General features: G+C 42.9%; 1 protein-coding gene across 5 annotated transcripts in view; it reads left to right on the forward strand.

The window, feature by feature from the left end:
• The first annotated feature begins 510 nt into the window (after window positions 1–510).
• Window positions 511–18,256, forward strand: part of prlh2r (prolactin releasing hormone 2 receptor) — a 122,867-nt gene continuing 105,121 nt past the window's right edge. Inside the window, exons 1-3 of one of the 5 annotated variants that reach the window (XR_009644960.1) lie at window positions 511–6,463; window positions 8,331–8,517; window positions 15,569–16,224. The gene's annotated coding sequence lies outside the window, so the exon portion shown is untranslated. The other 4 variants (XR_009644961.1, XM_060828801.1, XM_060828802.1 and 1 more) reach the window with 4 other exon arrangements.

The following is an 18,256-nucleotide window of genomic DNA, read 5'->3' on the forward strand; positions in this document are numbered from 1 at the left end:
ACTCCTCCCCACCCCATTTGGTACTGAGCTGCACTGTTCTTCCCCATTTGGTGCTGAGCTGCAGTACTTTCCCTCCCATCTAAGATTAGATTTAGTTACACTATTCCACTCCAAAATTAAACTTTTTCCCCTTCCTCAAAATAAGAATGAACTGCACTATTTGCTTTTCCTACCACCAATTATGTGCTGAGCTATATTTTTCCCCTTCTCTAAAAGGAAGAACTGCACTACTTCCCCCAAATTGCAGCTGAGCCAGCCTGTTGCCTTCAGCAGGCAAAACCAGGAAACTGTAACATCCGAAGCTGCCACGTCACTTTGGCGGGATTCCCTGACATCAGACGTCGTACGTCATCTCGCATCGGTCCCCAACCCCTAGCTCGAGCGACTCACGTGAGCACAACAGGCCCGTGCGCGGGAGAGTCCTCCACCCCAAAACTGACGATCGAAAACAACACGAAATACAGCGGATGTTTGGGGCTCGGTTTCATTGACAAAAAAAAAATGCATTAACGAATTCTTAACCAGCTCGGAGCAAATTCAAATCAGCGCTCGATAACTGTCGCCGGCGAGAATCACGTGACCCGCAATGTACGGGGTTTCCCAGCTTCTCATGCTCGGCTCCCTGCCGTTAATAAGCAGTTGTCCCGGAGTGGTGACACATCTAGGAGGCTCCTGTTCTCGTTCCGGAGGTTTTTGTTTAATCCCCAGTCAAATCAAGCTGGTTCTATTAACGTCCAAATTTCGGTTATTTCCGCCATGACCTGCTTACGGTGTTCGGCGATTCATTGTCCTCGGCTATTTCCGGTTGCGCTTCGGCTCATTCCGGAACACGATCAGGCCACCCTCGGCTATTTCCGGTTGCGCCTCGGCTGTTTCCGGAACTCGGCCAGGCGGCGCCTCGGCTGTTTCCGGAAACTCACCTCGCCCTCGATGGCCAGACGAGAGGCATCAGAAAAGTGAAAGCAACAAACGAGAAGGGAAGTTACTGGAAAACTGTGGAATGAGAAAAAAAAGTTAACATTTTTGATCTAGTGATCCTTCGTGAACACATCAGGAAATCGGAATCACATATCTTCGTGTTTACTTTACCCAACTCATGAGAGAATGGTGTTTAATCGTGTCACAGCTACACACAGTTTACTTTATCCTGTTAGACCAGGTGCTGCAGCTGGCAAAACGTTAATTTTCAAATCATTTCTGGCCACAGGACTGAAGGAACGCTAAGGTGGTACCGTTTTTCAAGGTGGTGGCAAGAAAAAAAAAGCCAGGAAAGTCTAGGACACCTCTGTTTAGGTTCTGGTAGGGAAACTTGGAAAATATTATGAAGGATAGAAGTGATCAGGGTTTGAAAAGGCAAGGATTCATCAAGGATGGTCAGCACGGTTTTGTCAGGGAAGATCATGGAAAAAAGCTTGATTGAATTTCGGTTCATAGAGACCTATCTCATGGAAACAGACCTAACCTATCCATGCTGACCACGTATCCTAAATATCTAGTGCCATTTACCTGTATTTGGTCTGTATCTCTCTACACCTTTCCTGTCAACATACCTGTCCAAATGTTTTTTAAATGTTGTGATTGTACCTGTCTCTACCATTTCCCCTTCCATACATACACTGCTCTGTGTGGAACAAAATGCCCCGAGGTCCTTTTTAAATTTTTCTCCTCTCACCTTAAACCTATGCCCTCTAGTTTTAGATTCACCTACCTTTGGCTAGTCACCTTATCTCTTTCCCTCATGATTTCATACATGTCTATTTGGTCACCCCTCAATCTGTAACACTTCAGCGGAAAGGAAGTCCAAGCCTCTCTTTATAATTCAAGCCCCACAGTCCTGGCAATGTTCTTTTACATTTTGTCTGCACCCTTTCTAATTTAACAACATCCTTCCAATAGCAGAATTGCAATATTCCAAAAGTGGTCTCACCAATATCTTGTGCAGCCACAACATGACATCCCAACCCATGTTCTCCACCTCCTGCAAGACTTTAATTTCCCTGGTCCCCAATGCCTCATCTTCACCATGGACCTCCAGTCCCTGTACACATCTATCCACCATGACTTAAGGCCTCCAAGCCCTCCGTTTCTCCCAGCGTCCCGAACAGTACCCCTGCATTGACGCACACATTCGTTTGGCTGAACTGGTCCTCACCCTCAATAATTTCTCCTTTGAATTCTCCCACTTCCTCCCAACCAAAGGGGTAGCCTTGGGCACCTGCATGGGCCCCAGCTATGCCTGTCTCTTTGTCAGTTACTTGGAACAATCCACCTTTTGCAGTTAGACTGGCACCATTCCCCACCTTTTCTTCTGATAATTGTATCAGCACCAACCCGTGCTCCCACGAGAAGGTTGATCAGTTCATCAACTTAACCAACACATTCCACCCCGACCTTAAGTTCACCTGGACCATCTCGGACACTTCCCTCCCCTTCCTGGACCTCTCCATATCTATCAATAGTGACCGACTCAACATAGACACCTTCTACAAACCCACCGACTCCCACAGTTACCTGGACTACACCTCCTCTTATCCTGGCACCTGTGAAAACGCTATCCCTTATTCCCAATTCCTCCACCTCCACTGCATCTGCTCCCAGGCGGACCAGTTCCACCACAGAACATACCAATTGGCCGCCCATCCCACATGGTCGATGATACCCTCCAGCGCATCTTATCCACTTCCTGCATCTCTGCCCTTGAACACCATCCCTCCAACTGCAACAAGGGCAGAATCCTCTGGTCCTCACCTTCCACTCCACCAATCTCCATATACATCGCATCATCCACTGCCATTTCTGCCACTTACACAGGGACCCCACCACCAGAGATATATTTCCCTCCCTGCCCTATCCGCTTTCCATAAAGACCATTCCCTCCGTGGCTCTCTTGTCAGGTCCAAGCCCCCCCCATCAACCCATCCTCTTATCCCGGCACCTTCCCTTGCCACTGCAGGAATTGCAAAACCTCTGTCCACACCTCCTCTCCCCTCCCCTCCCGCCCCCACTTCCGTCCAAGGCCCCAAAGGAGCCTTCCACATCCATCGGAATTTTACCTGCACCTCCACACATCTCACTTACTATATCCGCTGCTTCCAATGCGGTCTCCTCTACATTAGGGAGACAGGACGCCTACTTGCAAAATGCTTCAGAAAACATCTCTGGGAAACCTACATCAACCAACCCCACTGCCCCGGCTAACATTGTTTGTCTCATACGCTCTTGGCAAGGATACACCTAGGCATGGTACATTGGCAAGACCAAGCAGACGCAACAACAACGGATAAATGGAAACCACGCAACAATCATCAGACGGGGTGTTTCCCCCCCACTCGGGGAACACTTCAGCAGTCAGGGACATTTGGCCTCGGATCTTCGAGTGACCATCGTCCAAGGCGGACTTTGGGGTAGGCAACAATGCAAAGTGGCCGAGCAGAGGCTGATGGCCAAGTTTAGTACCCGTGAGGATGGCCTCAACCAGGACCTTGGGTTCATGTCACACTACAGGTCACCTCACTACACTGTGCACTTTTTCACACACACACACCTATGCTTACATACTCACACACTCATGCAGACCCTCTCTCATATACACTCTCTCACTTGCACACACACACACATACACCCCCACACTCACACCCATGCACAGACTCTGTCACAGGCTTATACTCCATCATACCCAAACACACACCTTATCAAGCTTTCACACATGCAAACACACACTCAAGTGTACTCACACGCACACACTTACTCTCTTATGCATGTGTACACACATATAAGTCTATGGGGTGAATTTGTATTTGCAGATTATATTTTCATATCCATTCTATTTTGCACAAAAATACACAATCTGCAGGCAGTCAATACATGTAATATTTTGTAAATACTGCTTTGGAAATAGAACCAGTCTGACTCAAGATTGGGATATAGCCAGACCCAACATCTTTAAAACATTGTCTGAGATGAGATGTCATCTTTTGCTATAAAACCTTAAGTTATCTCAAGAAGGTGACTTAAAATAAGTTCTGGAATTTACGTATTAATGAACCGAAACCTGCAACCCATTCTAATAGATAAAAGACTTAACAACAATCCAGGTTGTTCAATATATCATTTCAGTTGCATGACACTGTAACCTTTTGCTATAAATTCTGTGTCTTATGGTGTTATTCTCCACAACCACCTGATGGAGTGATAGTGCTTCCAGAAAAACCTGTTGGACTATAAACTTGATGTTGTGTGATTTTTAACTTCTACCATTAAGCTACTTTCGTATTCAATTGGCTATCTCTTCCTGGAGATAGTGAGGACTGCAGATGCTGGAAACCCTGATGAAGGGTCCTGCCTGAAACATCGACTATCCTGCTGTGCTTTTTCCAGCTCCACATTTTATCTCTCTCTGGATCTCATGTGACCTTACTAACCAGTCTACCATGTGGGATCTTGTCAAAGGCCTTACTAAAATCCGTGTAGACAATGTCAACTGCTATTCCTTCATCTGTCTTGGTAACCTCTTAAAAAAAATCAAATTTGTGAGACACGATCACCAATGCCAAAAGCTATGCTGACAATGCCTAATCAGTCCTTGCCTTTCCAAATGCATTTGATTTACAAAGAGGTGACTAACTGTGTAGGTGAGGGTAGGCCTTTGACAAGATCTTGACAAGTTTGGCAGATTGATTAAGAAACTGAGAGCCCACAGAATACAGGGCAGTTTGGCAATACTGTCCACTTGGCTGGATTCATTCAGCTCCAACCACACTCATAAAGCAGCAGGATAAAGCAGCCTGCTTGATTAGCACCACATCCTCAAACATTCACTCCCTCCTAAACTGATACTCAATAGGACAATTTATGTAATCTACAAGATACACTGGAAAAATTCAATATTCCTTTGATAGTAACTTCCAAACCGACAGCCACTACCATCAAGAAGGACAAGGGCAGCAAATACATGAAAATACCAGCACCTGTAAGATCCCCTCTAACTCATTCTTCATCTGACTTGGAAATATATCACTGTTCCTTCAGTGCCACTGGGTCAAAATCCTGGGACTCAGCACTGTGGGTATATCTACACTGAATGAACTGCAGCAGATCAAGAAGGCAGCTTTCCACTCCCACCTCAAGGGCAACTAAAGTTGGCCGATAATTTCTGGACCCACATCTTCTGAATAAAATAAAGCAAAGAGTTTAAATTCCTCCTGCCTGCACAATTGCACCAACATAACCTTCAAATGCTCTGTTTGCCACCACTAGCTTTAAAGCAACTCTGTTCATTCACAACAATGTCTGTAGCCCTAACTCACTCCTTTTGTGGTCCCTGTAATGTCTGTAAGGTGATGAACCTCTGTGCTGGTTGCAACCTGACTACTCCCTCCAAAGTACACAAACCAGATAGCAATCATGAGACATTGTGACTAGATCATTGTGGGAACCACTGTTATTTTAATGATTTAATCTGCTGCCTCCTAACTCACCTGAACATTCTGTTTTATTTGTACCCTTCCATATAATTCCCTGCTTCTTTAATTGTTTAACAAATGCAAATCCCCAGAGACAAATAATCACCACCTCATTTGTTAAGTTAGTTAGTCTGCTACTTTGAGGGACACTGCTTGGGAGTGTGCATTATTGTCTGTCCACCACCGCGTATCATATTTGTACTGAGGCTCCAGCGATGGAGGTAGGCTGCACAGGGGCAGGAGATTATTCTATACTTCCTAGATAACTGGCAACCCAAATCACTTCATTCTTCTCTCCAGAAGCACAGCCTCATTGTCTGATTCATTACTAGATCAAATACTAATGGTTTGTCCTTGACCCACTCGACAAGGGCCTCTTTCATCGTGGAACTTCAAACCTGTCATTCAACAAATGGGATTAGTCACTACTAGTGAGTTCCCCTGTTTCCTTGAACTAAAGGACATTCTTTACTCAGGAAGGCTGGTCATATGAGGCACCGAGAAGGAAGGCAGGCAGTAGGTGAGTTGAACAGGTTGTTGAGGAGTGGATAAATGAGGTGTAGCATGGATGATTTGAATCAGCCTATGGCGTTTCACTGGATGTGCAGGGGAGTGATATTTGTGAAGACGGGAGACAGTGTTGAGCAGAAGTTTACAGCTGTGATGCCCATTTATCGTACACCCACTCGATGACCATTTCCAAACAATTGCACAGTAGTCTATGGATTATGATCGGGTAAATACTGTTTAAAGTCTTTTGTATCATTAACCACTTTCAATTCTGCTAAAGAGTAACCTTCTCCCCATGGGTGGAAAGTCATGTCTTTCTTTCCAGGACCCTCTGACACCATATTTCTCCAAGAAGGAACCAAGGCCCTTGTAGATGCAGTTGTCAAGAGTAGAGGAGTTATCTTCCCAGAGGACCTGCAGAGGAACCCTCAGCACCAGACCATGGTTTGAGATCGCCACCTGGACCAGTGCCATCTCCATGCAGTAAGAAGGTCAGTGGTCGTTCCCTCTCTGCCAGATTGGGTGCAATGTTCTGCTCTTCTGCTGCCTCATATTTATCTGTGCCACGACATCTCTCACCAATATTTATGCTCTGATGTGCACTCTATAGAATAAAACAGTAATCATAAGACCATAACAAATAGGAACATGATTAGTCTGTTCAGCTCCTTGAGCGTGCTCCACTTTTCAATTGAATAGTGGCTGATCTTCATTTCCACTTTCCTGCCCTTTCCCCGTTACCCTTGATTCCTCGACTGATTAAGAATCTATCACAATCTTAAATATACACACAGACTCTGCTTCCACAGCTGTCTGTGGCAAGAAGTTTCAAAGAACGCAGCCATCTGACAGAAGAAATTTCTCCTCATCTCAGTCTTAAATTGACACACCTCTATTCTTAAACTATTCCCTTCAGTCCTAGATGCTCCCATGATGGAAACATCCTCTCAACATTTACCTTGTCAAGCCCCTAAGGAATCCTATATGTTTTAATAAGATCACCTCACGTTGTTCTCAATTCCAATGAGTCCCAACCTTATGAGTTTCATAAGACAATCCCTCCATACCAGGGATTATCCTAGTAAATTTTCTCCAAATTGCCTCCAATGAAATGATAACTTTCCTTAAATAACAGGTCCATACCTGCACACAGAACTCCAGATGTGGTCTCAAATCTGGAGTTGTACACTTACAGTAAGACATCTTATACTTTTATACTGCAGCCTCCTTGAAATAAATTAGTCTTCATTATTACCTGCTGCACCTGTATGCTAGCTTTCTGTGTTTTGTTATCCATTTAAACAATACTCTATTCTTTGTTCTCCCTTCCACAATCTTTGCATTTTCAAATATTAGACTTCATTTGTCAACTTTTTGCCCACTAACTTACCCACTCATTATCTCTCTGTATCCCATTCATAACCCGCCTTTCCACCTAAATATTGTCTGCAAATGTGGCGACAGTATATTCACTTCTTTCCTCCAAATCATCAACATATATTGTAAACAGTTGCGGTCCCAGCATTGATCTCTTTGGAACCCCACTGGGTCACTGGTCACCAACATGAAAAAGAGCCCCTAATCTCCATTCGCTGTTTCCTATGCATGAGACATTTCTCTATCTGTGCCAATATGTGATCTCCAACATTGTGGGCTGTTATGACTTAACCTTTTGTGAGGTACCTTGTCCAAAGCCCCTGGAATGCCTTTCCTCACTCACCCTCATTGCCCCATATTCTGCCACAACCAACCACCCTGCATGCTCTCCATGCTGCCTCATTGTTCCCTTGAAACACCGCAACACCTTTTCCTCCATATGCACCACTTCTAACGTCATTTCCTCCATACTTCACCTCCTACCCCCCAATGACTCTCCTGTGGACTACTGTCCAAAGACCTTGAGACATATCCCACTGCTCACTGCAGATGAATGAATGATTAATTTATTTATTGTCACATATATCTTGAAGATACAGTGAAAAATGTTTTATCGCCACAATCTGGCATCATTTTGAGATGCTATGTGTTGGCGCAGATGCTCTGGCCACGTGATAGAGGTGCCCTATCACTCTAGACTTGGCACATTCATGTACATGAAGATATAGGCATTCTCAAATAAGGATCGCTGCACAGCACTTCCATCTGGCTGGTTGTCTGACTGTGCCAAATGCCAAGGCATGGCATGCATGGCAAGATATGCATGCTGAGGACATGCTGATAGTCAGCAGGTGAACGTGCACAGAGACAGCAAGGGAGGATCCTCGGTAAGCAGCCTAGTCCACACTGTATAATAGGTTCCTTCCCTTGTGCAGTACCCAATGCAGTCAAACACTGCTGATTGTTGGTTTGCCTTCCTAGACTAGTCAACCCATGAAGGGCATATTGCCAGTATATTGGAGGATGCCAAGATGGTGGTGATGCCTCCTTGAAAGTTTGAGGTGATGGCGCTGATGTCCATGATGGAACAGTATGTGAAGCTGGTGGTGATGAATCGAAGCCTGCTCCCATTTTATCCGTGACCGACATGGATTCTCTGGAGCAAGCGGTGAGTTGAACCTGCCAAGAATTCACTCTAGTTTCCATGTTGAGTTTTGCCAACAGTTTTTGTAGTAAGATTGCAATCCAGGCAATTAAAGAACTGTTTTACAAGCAATAACTCTGTGCTCCCTGGAAAGAATCTTGTCATGAGCAATGCAGGATAGTTGGTGTGAGATGATCTCAACTTTGAGGCAAATATTCTACAGCACATCTTGCCTTTGTCCTCACCGGTCAGAGTCCGATAAATTTCCACCCAGTCTTTTACAAATTTGTCATGTAAGTTATCCCACTGAGAAAATTACATTTCAAAGCTATTGAAAATTGTAATGAAAACTAAATCCAAACATTGCCCACCAATAGACCTGCACGTTATTGAACAGTTTACTGTAGTTTTAATGTAACCATTTTTGATCATTTGATTGAAGTCACATGGAATAAAGGAAGAAAGTTCTAAGCAAGCCGATGCAAACCTCAATTTGAGCAAGTGAAACTACCCAGATAGACAAAACTGCCTTTATTGTTATTTCATTCTTTCCAAGCTGGTAAGGAAGGGGCATAGAAGGGTTAGGAGAATCTCAGAAATTTATTGGAGGGAAGTTTTTTTTTTAAATTACACAGACGATGGTTAAACCATTAAATCCCTATGCCGTTTAGAGAATTTACGAGCACACAACTCGGCCATTTAGTGTATTCCCACTCCTTCTCCAAGTTTTGCATCTGTCATGAGAACCATGTATGTGCAAAAATGTGTATTTTTAATTGAGAAGGAAAGGAAGCCCTGCATTTCAGTGGCGCCTGTCAATTTCTTAGCAACATCCTCAAAATAGATTTACAGCCAAATAAGTGATTAAAAAACATTCTGAAAATGGAGACCAAATAGAATGAAGCAAAGCTAGCTTTTCTTCCTGTGATGAAAAACACCAGGTCAGACTTGAAAAGCTACTTCTGTGCTGTAGCAGATAACGATTATATAATTTTTGACAATGCACAAAGTTGGTTTGGCATGCAAGACCTATGCTTGAGTAACAGGATTTAATAATCTTCCAGTACCTATTTAGTAATAGTTAAAAATTGCCTGGCAGTAAGCTGGATGGCAAATAAATTTTCACTTACACTGTTACGACTTAACTAGGCAGGACTATGAAATTATGTCTCCTGCTTAATATCAGTGAGTACACTTCAAAAGTGAACAATTGGTTATAAATTCATTTGGGACATCTTGAAGTCATTATATGAACACCGGTGTTGTATTCTACATTGTGAAAGCATTAAGGAGCATTGATATTTGAAAGCATTTGAAAATTGTTTGAGCCTTGAAAATTGGCCAGATCACACTGATTTCACAGTTTAATTTGATATCAAATACAATAAGTGAGAAAGGCAGATCAGACATAACAAACCTTTCACTTTGAGGATGTAGATAAACAATGTAAGCAGCAGGTTCCTAAAGATCCTGAAACGAACATCATCTCAATGGAAAGAACACGAGGAGAGGGATTTTTTATTTGGAAATTGTTGCACACATAACAAACATGTGCATCTGAAAGAAGGAGAAGGAGGTGTGAACAGTTCAGGAAAGAGCTTGTAATTATAGTAAACTGCTTTACAAGATTGAAAAGAGTACTTTGTACCTCATAAGCGATGATATTGCTTTCCTTTAAACTGCAGTAAAATTACCTTAAACTCTGAAACTAGAGGGATTGGATAATAAAAATAAAGATAAGACTATTAAACTTTGGGCATTTACGGATGGACACTAAATGCTAGCCTAGCAAGTGAAGCCCTCGTCTGTAAATGTATGTAAAAACAGAAGGCTGATGTGTGGCTTATTACATGTTTCCTCATGCCCTCCCGCCAGCTTACGCATTCCATGGGACCCTCCAAAATTAGCCTTTTTGTGATTCTGGGTCTACTGTAGCATTCTGGCCAACAGACATGATACATATCGATCAATTCAAATTCCATTGTCAATCCTTTCATGGAGTAAAACCCCCTCATGCCTTGAAGTACAGAACTTGCAGGTTCATTTTGCTGCACCGTCATATAAAATGGTCAATTCCCATCAGCAGTTCATTATGCATTTCTCTCACTTTTCATTAACATCAGAGCCAGAGGTAGTAAGACTGCATCTACACATCTTACCTCCAAACAAGGACCCCACAGTTATCCTTCCTGAACTTGTTATTAAACTCTATTAACTTGTGCTCACTATCTACTTCCCCGAACAGTTCATTCCATCTGATTCTCTTTGTAAGACAGTTATATCTAGACAAGGAGCAAATGAGGACTGCAGATGCTGGAGATCAAAGTCAAAAAATGTGGCACTGGAAAAGCACAGCAGGTCAGGTAGCATCCGAGGAGCAGGAGAATCAACATTTCGGGCATAAGCCCTTCATCAGGAACCTGGTGGGAGGGCATGGGGAAACATGTAATAAGTCACATGTCAGCCTTGTGTTTTTATATACATTTACAGGATGAAGGCTAGCATATAATGTCCATCCCTAAGTGCCTAGAAGACAGTTAAGAGACAACCACTTACTGTGGGTCTAGTTTCACATGTAGGCTACACCAGGTAAGGATGGATTAATGAACCAGATGAGTTTTTCTGACAATCAACAATGGATTCATTGTTACCATTAGACTTTTAATTCCAGATTTCGGATCAAGGGCTTATGCCCAAAACATCGATTCTCCTTCTCTTTGGATGCTGCCTGACCTGCTGTGCTTTTCCAGCACCACACTTTTCGACAGTTAAATCTAAATTTTATGCTTCACTGTTTTTTAAGTTTGAGCCCATGTGCTCTGAGTGTGGATAATTTTGAATCTTGAATGTTTCATGGGATGTGGGAGATACTGGTTAGGTATAGTTACCCTTGAGAAGGTGGCAGTGAGTCTTAGTGCAGTCCATATAGTGTAGGTATATTTACAGTGTTGTTAGGAAGGGAATTCCAGGATTTTGACTCAGTTCCACGGAAGGACGGTGGTGTGGCGGCTCAGTGGTTAACAATACTAGCTTACTGCACCAGGGACCTGGGTGACTGCACGGAGTTTTCGTACTCTTCTCACGTTTGTATGGGTTTCTCCTGGGTAATCTAGCTTACTCCCACAGTCCACAGGTAAGGTGGATTTGCCATGCTAAATTGCCCATATTGTCCAGGGATGTTCAGGCTAGGTGGATTAGCCATGGGTAATGTAGGGTTTATGGGGAGGGGGTGGGTCTGGGTGGAATGCTCTTTGGACAGTCAGACTCAATTGGCCAAATAGCATAATTCCACACTGTAGGGATACTATGATTCTTTATTTCCAAGCCAGGATTGTGAGTAACTTGCAGGTGATGTTCATTCCCATGTGTTTGCTGACCTTGTTCTTCTAAATGCTCACGGTCACAGATTTGCGATGTGGTGTCTGTAGCATGGTGAGAATGGATACAATAATGATATAAAGTATGTTATAACAAGGACAAGCAGTCATGTGCAAAAAGCAATGAAGCAAGGATGGAGTATTCTATACAATGAGGGATGTACTTATTGGAGATCAGTATTATGTACAGTAATGTCACAGAATCTCAGAATAAGAAATGGCACAGAAGGACACCATTTGGCTTCTCCTGCCTGCTGTGACTGTTCAAATGAGCATCATTCATCTAGTGCCAATGTCCTGCTTTCTCCCCATTCTCTAGCCCATCCACTGTCCTCTTGAGTTAATCAGTTGAATCTCCAGTGCATTCCATACATCACTACTTGCTGATTGAAAATGTTTTTTCTTCACATCACACTTGCTTCATTTGCACATCACTTTAAATTTAGCCCTCTCGTTTTTTCTTTTAATGAATGCGACCAGCTTCTCCTTATCTGTTCTGTCCAGCCACTCATGATTCTGAAAACTTTTATGAAATCTTCTCTTAGCCTTCTTCTCTCCAAGGAGAACAGTCCCAATTTCTCCAATTCATCATCAGAATTGAAGTTTCTCATTCCTGGAACCACTTTTGTAAATTGCTTCTGCACTCTCTCCAATACATCTGCATTTTTCCTACAATGGTCATTCACAATTGTACATGATAACACATGTAAATCAAAGAGATTGCAGAAGCCCACCAGTGTCAGACAGCAGTCACTCTACGGTAAGGGGAAACCATTATAAGCCACAAAATACCAGAAGAGACAAGGTTACAGATTGCTCCAAGTGAAGAATAGAGCCCTGAGTCATAAGCCTTATTGCAACCCAAACCACTGTCAAAGAAGCTTTGGTAAGTTGCTGCAGTGCGTCCTGCAGACAATGTACGCCGCTGCCACTGTAATGAAAAAATTCAATATTGAAGTTGGTGGCTGGTGTTTCAATCAACCTGGCTGCTTTAACCAGAATGAACTTCTTAGGTTTTGTTGGAGCTGCACTCATCCAGGGAAGTCAGGAGTATTCCATCCTGATTTGTGTCTTGTGGATGGTGGACAAGCTTTGGGGAGTCTGGAGAATTTGGCACAGAATTCCCAGCCTTTGACTTGCTCTTAAAGCCACAGCACTTCTATAGTTAATTTAGTTAGGTCTCTGGTCAATAGAATACATGAATTATTGATTTTTTTGTCACATGTATGAAGATACAGTGAAAAGTGTTTTGTTGCCACAATCCAGCGCCATTTTGAAGTACAATAAGGATTAAAAGAAATTGCTTAAATAAGAGCTCATCTTCAGTTCAAATTGGGGTCTTAAGCACAGCTTCGAGGCATCTACTAGGTCTCTGCATGGTATCCGATCCTCAGGGAGTCCTACTGCAGGAACAGCAACAATGACGCTAGTGCCCCAGGAGACCCCGGCCCTATTCCCGTCAGACCTTGCTGACACTGCCAAGAGTCCAGGCTCCGGGCCAAAGGCTGTTAGGTGCCCCTACCCTGAGCACCATTGCCAGGAATAATGATATGTTAACCAGGTGAAGCTACAACACAGGACTACTTGCTTGCCAAATAGTGGAGACAACATGCAATTGACAGGGAATTATGATCCTACAGTCACATGTCAGATCAAAGCTCTGCAGTATTGGCATATCCAGTCACAATTGGCTATGAACAATTAAACCTCAACAATCAAGGGGGAGACTCCACAAATGTTCACATCTTTAATGGTGAGGAAATCCAGTACATCACTCCAAATATTAAGGCATTTGCAACCACTTTCAGCCAGAGGTACTAAGTGGATGATCTATCTCATCCTCCTCCTCCTCCTCCCCCTCCTCCTGAGATGCCTAGTTGCTTGCATGTTAGTCTTTAGCCAATTTTATTCACTTTGTGTGATATCAAGAAATGACTGAAGGCATCAGATACTGCAAAGGCTGTGGACCCCACCAATATTCCAGTAGTACTGAAATTGGCTCTCCAGAACTAGCTATTCCCAAACTATACTGATACAAGTGGAACACTGTAATCCACTTAACACTGCTCAGTGACGAGAAACCCATGAAAAAGACAAAAAAACAATTTGACCAGTTATCAAAATAGTGAAAGGATAGTGACAGCACTTAGTTAGCTCAGTTCAGGTTCTGCCAAGTCGCATTCAACTCCTGATCTTGTTACAGACTTAGTTTGAACATGCATAAAAGAAATGACAACCAGAGATAAAGTGAGTCCTTGACATTAAGACAGCAGTTGACCAAGGTTGGCATCAAAGAGCATGAGCACAATTGAGCTAACTGTAATTCAGGCTGTAATCATGTTAGCACAATGGAAGATTATTGTGGTTGTTGGTGCTCAGTTCCAGGACTTTGGCGCACAAGTTGATCAATGTGGTGTTCCATGCCAACCGTCATTAATTTTTTAATCAATGACCTTCCCTTCATAATAATATCAGAGTGGAATGTTTACTGATGCCCACTTCGTTCAGTACCATTTGTGACTCATGAGATACTGCAGCAGTCAATTTCTATGTGCAGCAAGGTCTGAACAAGTTATTTTTGTAGCATACAAGTAAAGGCAAAGATCATCCTCAACAAAAGCAGAATCTAATACAAACATGGAATTCACAGCTCTGAAGAAAAGTCATACTAGCAGTAAACATTAACTCTGTTTCTCTCATCACAAACTGTTAAGTTTCTCCAGCATTCTCTGTTTACTTTGGGTCAGCTGTGGTTTCAGTAACCTGAACATGGTGAGGAAGAAGTCATACCCTCATTCTGTCATCTTTCTGCTGCTCACACTTTGGAATTGCAGTCCCCAGATGATGGATAATAAAGATTTGGTGGACCATACCCTAGTTTATTGACTTTCTGTGAATGAGGCCAAGAGAAATCTACTGGCAGTTTTCTAAAAAAAAAATTCTTCGACATTGTACTTCCGTCACTAGTCACATTTCAGACATAAACACAAAGCACATTTCCATGTCATACAGTTGGAAGTGAGTATTCAAACTCCTCCCACTTCAGTTTAAATTTCTCTCACTCCACTGCCAATATGCAAGTATTCTAATTGTGTTTCAAAAATTCATTTTGATTTATTCTTGTATAAATATTTTGGCAAGGGGAAGGCAAAGCGATCAAAATGCCTTTTGAAACTTCTTGGTTTCATCATTTTAATGCCCTCAGTCTCTTGGCAACATTTCAAAAGTAATCATAGAAGTGACTTTTTTCAGCCATGATTTAAATCACTGACGAAACAGCTTTGAGTGCCTGACGAGCTTCATGAACCAATTTAGGTGAAATTCTTAGCCTCTGAGGGTAGTATTTTCCTCAGATCTGTCTGAAATGCAAATTGCGTATGTCAGCCATGGCTCAGTACATAGCCTTTGATTAAGACAATCATATCTTCAAGACTGACTCCAGCGACTAGAGCACAAAATGTGGACTGACACTCCAGGGTGCAGAAATGAGAACTACTCTCCGGATGAGATGTTAAACCAGTGCTGAATGAGATGTTTAACTGAGGCCTCTCAGCCAGACACAAGAAGACCTGCATCAAATTCGCTGATAGCACCACCATTGTAGGCTGAATCTCAAACAATGATGAGACAGAATGTAGGAAAGAGATAGAGTGCTTGGTGGCATGGTGTAAAGGTAACAATTTCTCCCTCAACTTCAGCAAAAGAATTGATCATTGATTCCAGAAAGCAAGGTGGAGGGCACGCTGCTGTCTACATCAATGAAGCTGAGGTGGAGATGGTTGAAAGTATCAAGTTCCTAGGAGTGACAGTCACCAACAATCTGTCCTGGTCCAGCTACATTCATTCTGTGGCCAAGAAAGCACAACAACGCTTCTACTTCCTCAGGAGGCTAAGGAAATGCGGCATGTCCATAAGAACTCTTGCCAATTTTTATAGATACACCATAGAAAGCATCCTGTTCAGAGGCACCATGGCTTAGTATGATGCCCAGGACTGTAAGAAACTACAGAGAGTTGTGAACATAGCACAGCTCATCACACAAGCTAACCCTCCAGCCATTAACTCCATCTGTACTTCTCACTGGTTCGGGAAGGCAGCCGACATTATCAAAGGTTCCTCCCACCCCGGTTATAATCTTTTCCAATCTTTACCGTCAGGTGGAAGATACAGAAGCTTAAACACATGGACCAGCAAATACAAGAACAGCTTCTGTGCTGCTGTTATTAGACTTCTGAATGGACCTTGCAAATTAATGTTGATCTCACTCTTTGTGCAGCTTCTGTGCAGCCGTAAAATTATATTCTTCAGTCTGTTTGATGCCTCAAATGTACTTTGTATGGTATGATTACCTGTAATTCACACAAAACCGAACTTTCCACTGTACCTAGGTGCATGTGACAATAATAAATCAAATCAAATCAAAACCTCTGCTTTGCTTTTTCTGTTTTGTCCTCCATAAAAGCCTTGCTTTTGTCCCTGGCTCCAACTGTAGTTGCACTGCTCAGGTATGGTGTGAGCTGTTACCAACCAAGTTTGCAGTCTTGATCCTGGGCTGCCATCTTGCTGCACATTGCCCAAAGTTGCTTAAGTGGAGGATCATTGACTGAATGCAGGCAGCACAAGATCCAGTATTCTTGATGTCCACAGTTGATTAAGCCAGCCGCACTTGCAAACCCACAGACCTCTTTTGCTGACTACTGAGGTTATTGATGAAGATCAAGTGCTGTTCAGATAAGAACGGTTGACCAGTGTGATCTGCAGTCTGAGAAATACAACAAGAGTGGCAACCTGCTCACATTCGTTCTGAGAGATTGATGGGTCCCCCTTCAAGTCTCATCTGACAACAGTTCACACAATTGAATAAATATCAAACTCACTTCCTGTCTAATTGGTTTCAGTCTGATTGAGAATCAGATACTTGCAGACCTGACACTTTCCAATTAGGTCAGACACAACTTCAATAAATAAATCATTCTTGGTACTTGAGCATTCCCATTGTACTATGCTGGTTCTTTGGAGAGGTTATTTGATTAATCCTACTCCCCTGCTATTTCTTTTCTCTCCTTAAAGTGTTTACACAATAACCTTTTATCAATGAATCTGCCTCCACCTTCTTTTCAGGCAGTGGAGATTATAACAACTCCATTCATTAAAAAAAGTAATTTGCATTTATGAAGTGCCTTTATATCTCTCTCAGAATGTCCCAAAGTAAATGTAATTAATTGCTTTTTGTAATCCGATATGAGTAAACAGCACAAAGCGTCTGTCTCAAAAGACAGATTTTTTCCAGGCTGTTTGGTGACAGAAAGGTTGAAAAACGTGAATCAGGAAGGCATAGAACATAGAACAGTACAGCACAGTACAGGCCCTTCAGCCCCGCGCTTTTTGTGCTGACCTTTTATCCTACTCTAAGGTCAAACTAACCTGCATACCCTTCATTTTTACTACCAACAATGTGCCTATCCAAGAGTTGCTTAAATATCCCTAAAGTATCTGACTCCACCACCCACTGTTAGCAATGCATTCCAGGCACCCATCATTCTCTATGTAAAGAACCTAACTCTGACATCTTCCCCAACCCTTCCTCCAGTCACCTTAAAATTATGCACCCTTATGATAGCCATTTCTGCCCTGGGGAAAATGTCTCTGGCTATCCACTTGTACACCTCTTTCTAGTCACCTTTCATCCTTCTTCACTCCAATGATAAAAGCCCTCAACCTTTCTTCATAAGACATGGGGCCTCCAGTCCAGGCAGCATCCTGGTAAGTCTCCTCTGCACCCTCTAAAGCTTCTATATCTTTCCTATAATGAGGCAACCAGAACTGCACACAATATTCCAATTGTAGTCTAATCAGGGCTATAGAGCTGTACCATGTGCCTTCTTAACAACGCTGTCAACTTAGGTTGCAACTTTGAGGGATCTATGGGTATGGACTCCAAGATCCCTCTGTTCCTCTATATTGCCAAGAATCCTGTCTTTAACCGTGTAATTTGCATTCAAATTTGACCTTCCAAAATGAATCACTTCACACTTTGCCAGGTTGAACTCCATCTGCCACTTCTCTGCCCAGCTCTGCGTCCTGTTAATGTCCTGTTGCAACCTACAACAGCTCTTCCACACTACCAACAACTCTACTACGTGTAATCGGCAAACTTACCCGCCCTTCCACTTGCTCATCCAAGTCATTTATAAAAATCATCTGGAGAGGTGCCGAACATCTTCCTATCACTTCCATTTTGCCAGCAGTGGGGACGTTGGCAGCTTGGCTTCTTGCCAAAGATCCAGCTTAAGTGCCTACTTAAGGGCCACTTTTCAACCCTATGAGCATTTTGCCTGCACAGGGCAGGCCTAGCAATATGTGGGGAGACTGACAGGTAAACCTGG

The sequence above is a fragment of the Hemiscyllium ocellatum genome, chromosome 8 (assembly GCF_020745735.1).
Source record: "Hemiscyllium ocellatum isolate sHemOce1 chromosome 8, sHemOce1.pat.X.cur, whole genome shotgun sequence".
Taxonomy (NCBI): domain Eukaryota; kingdom Metazoa; phylum Chordata; class Chondrichthyes; order Orectolobiformes; family Hemiscylliidae; genus Hemiscyllium; species Hemiscyllium ocellatum.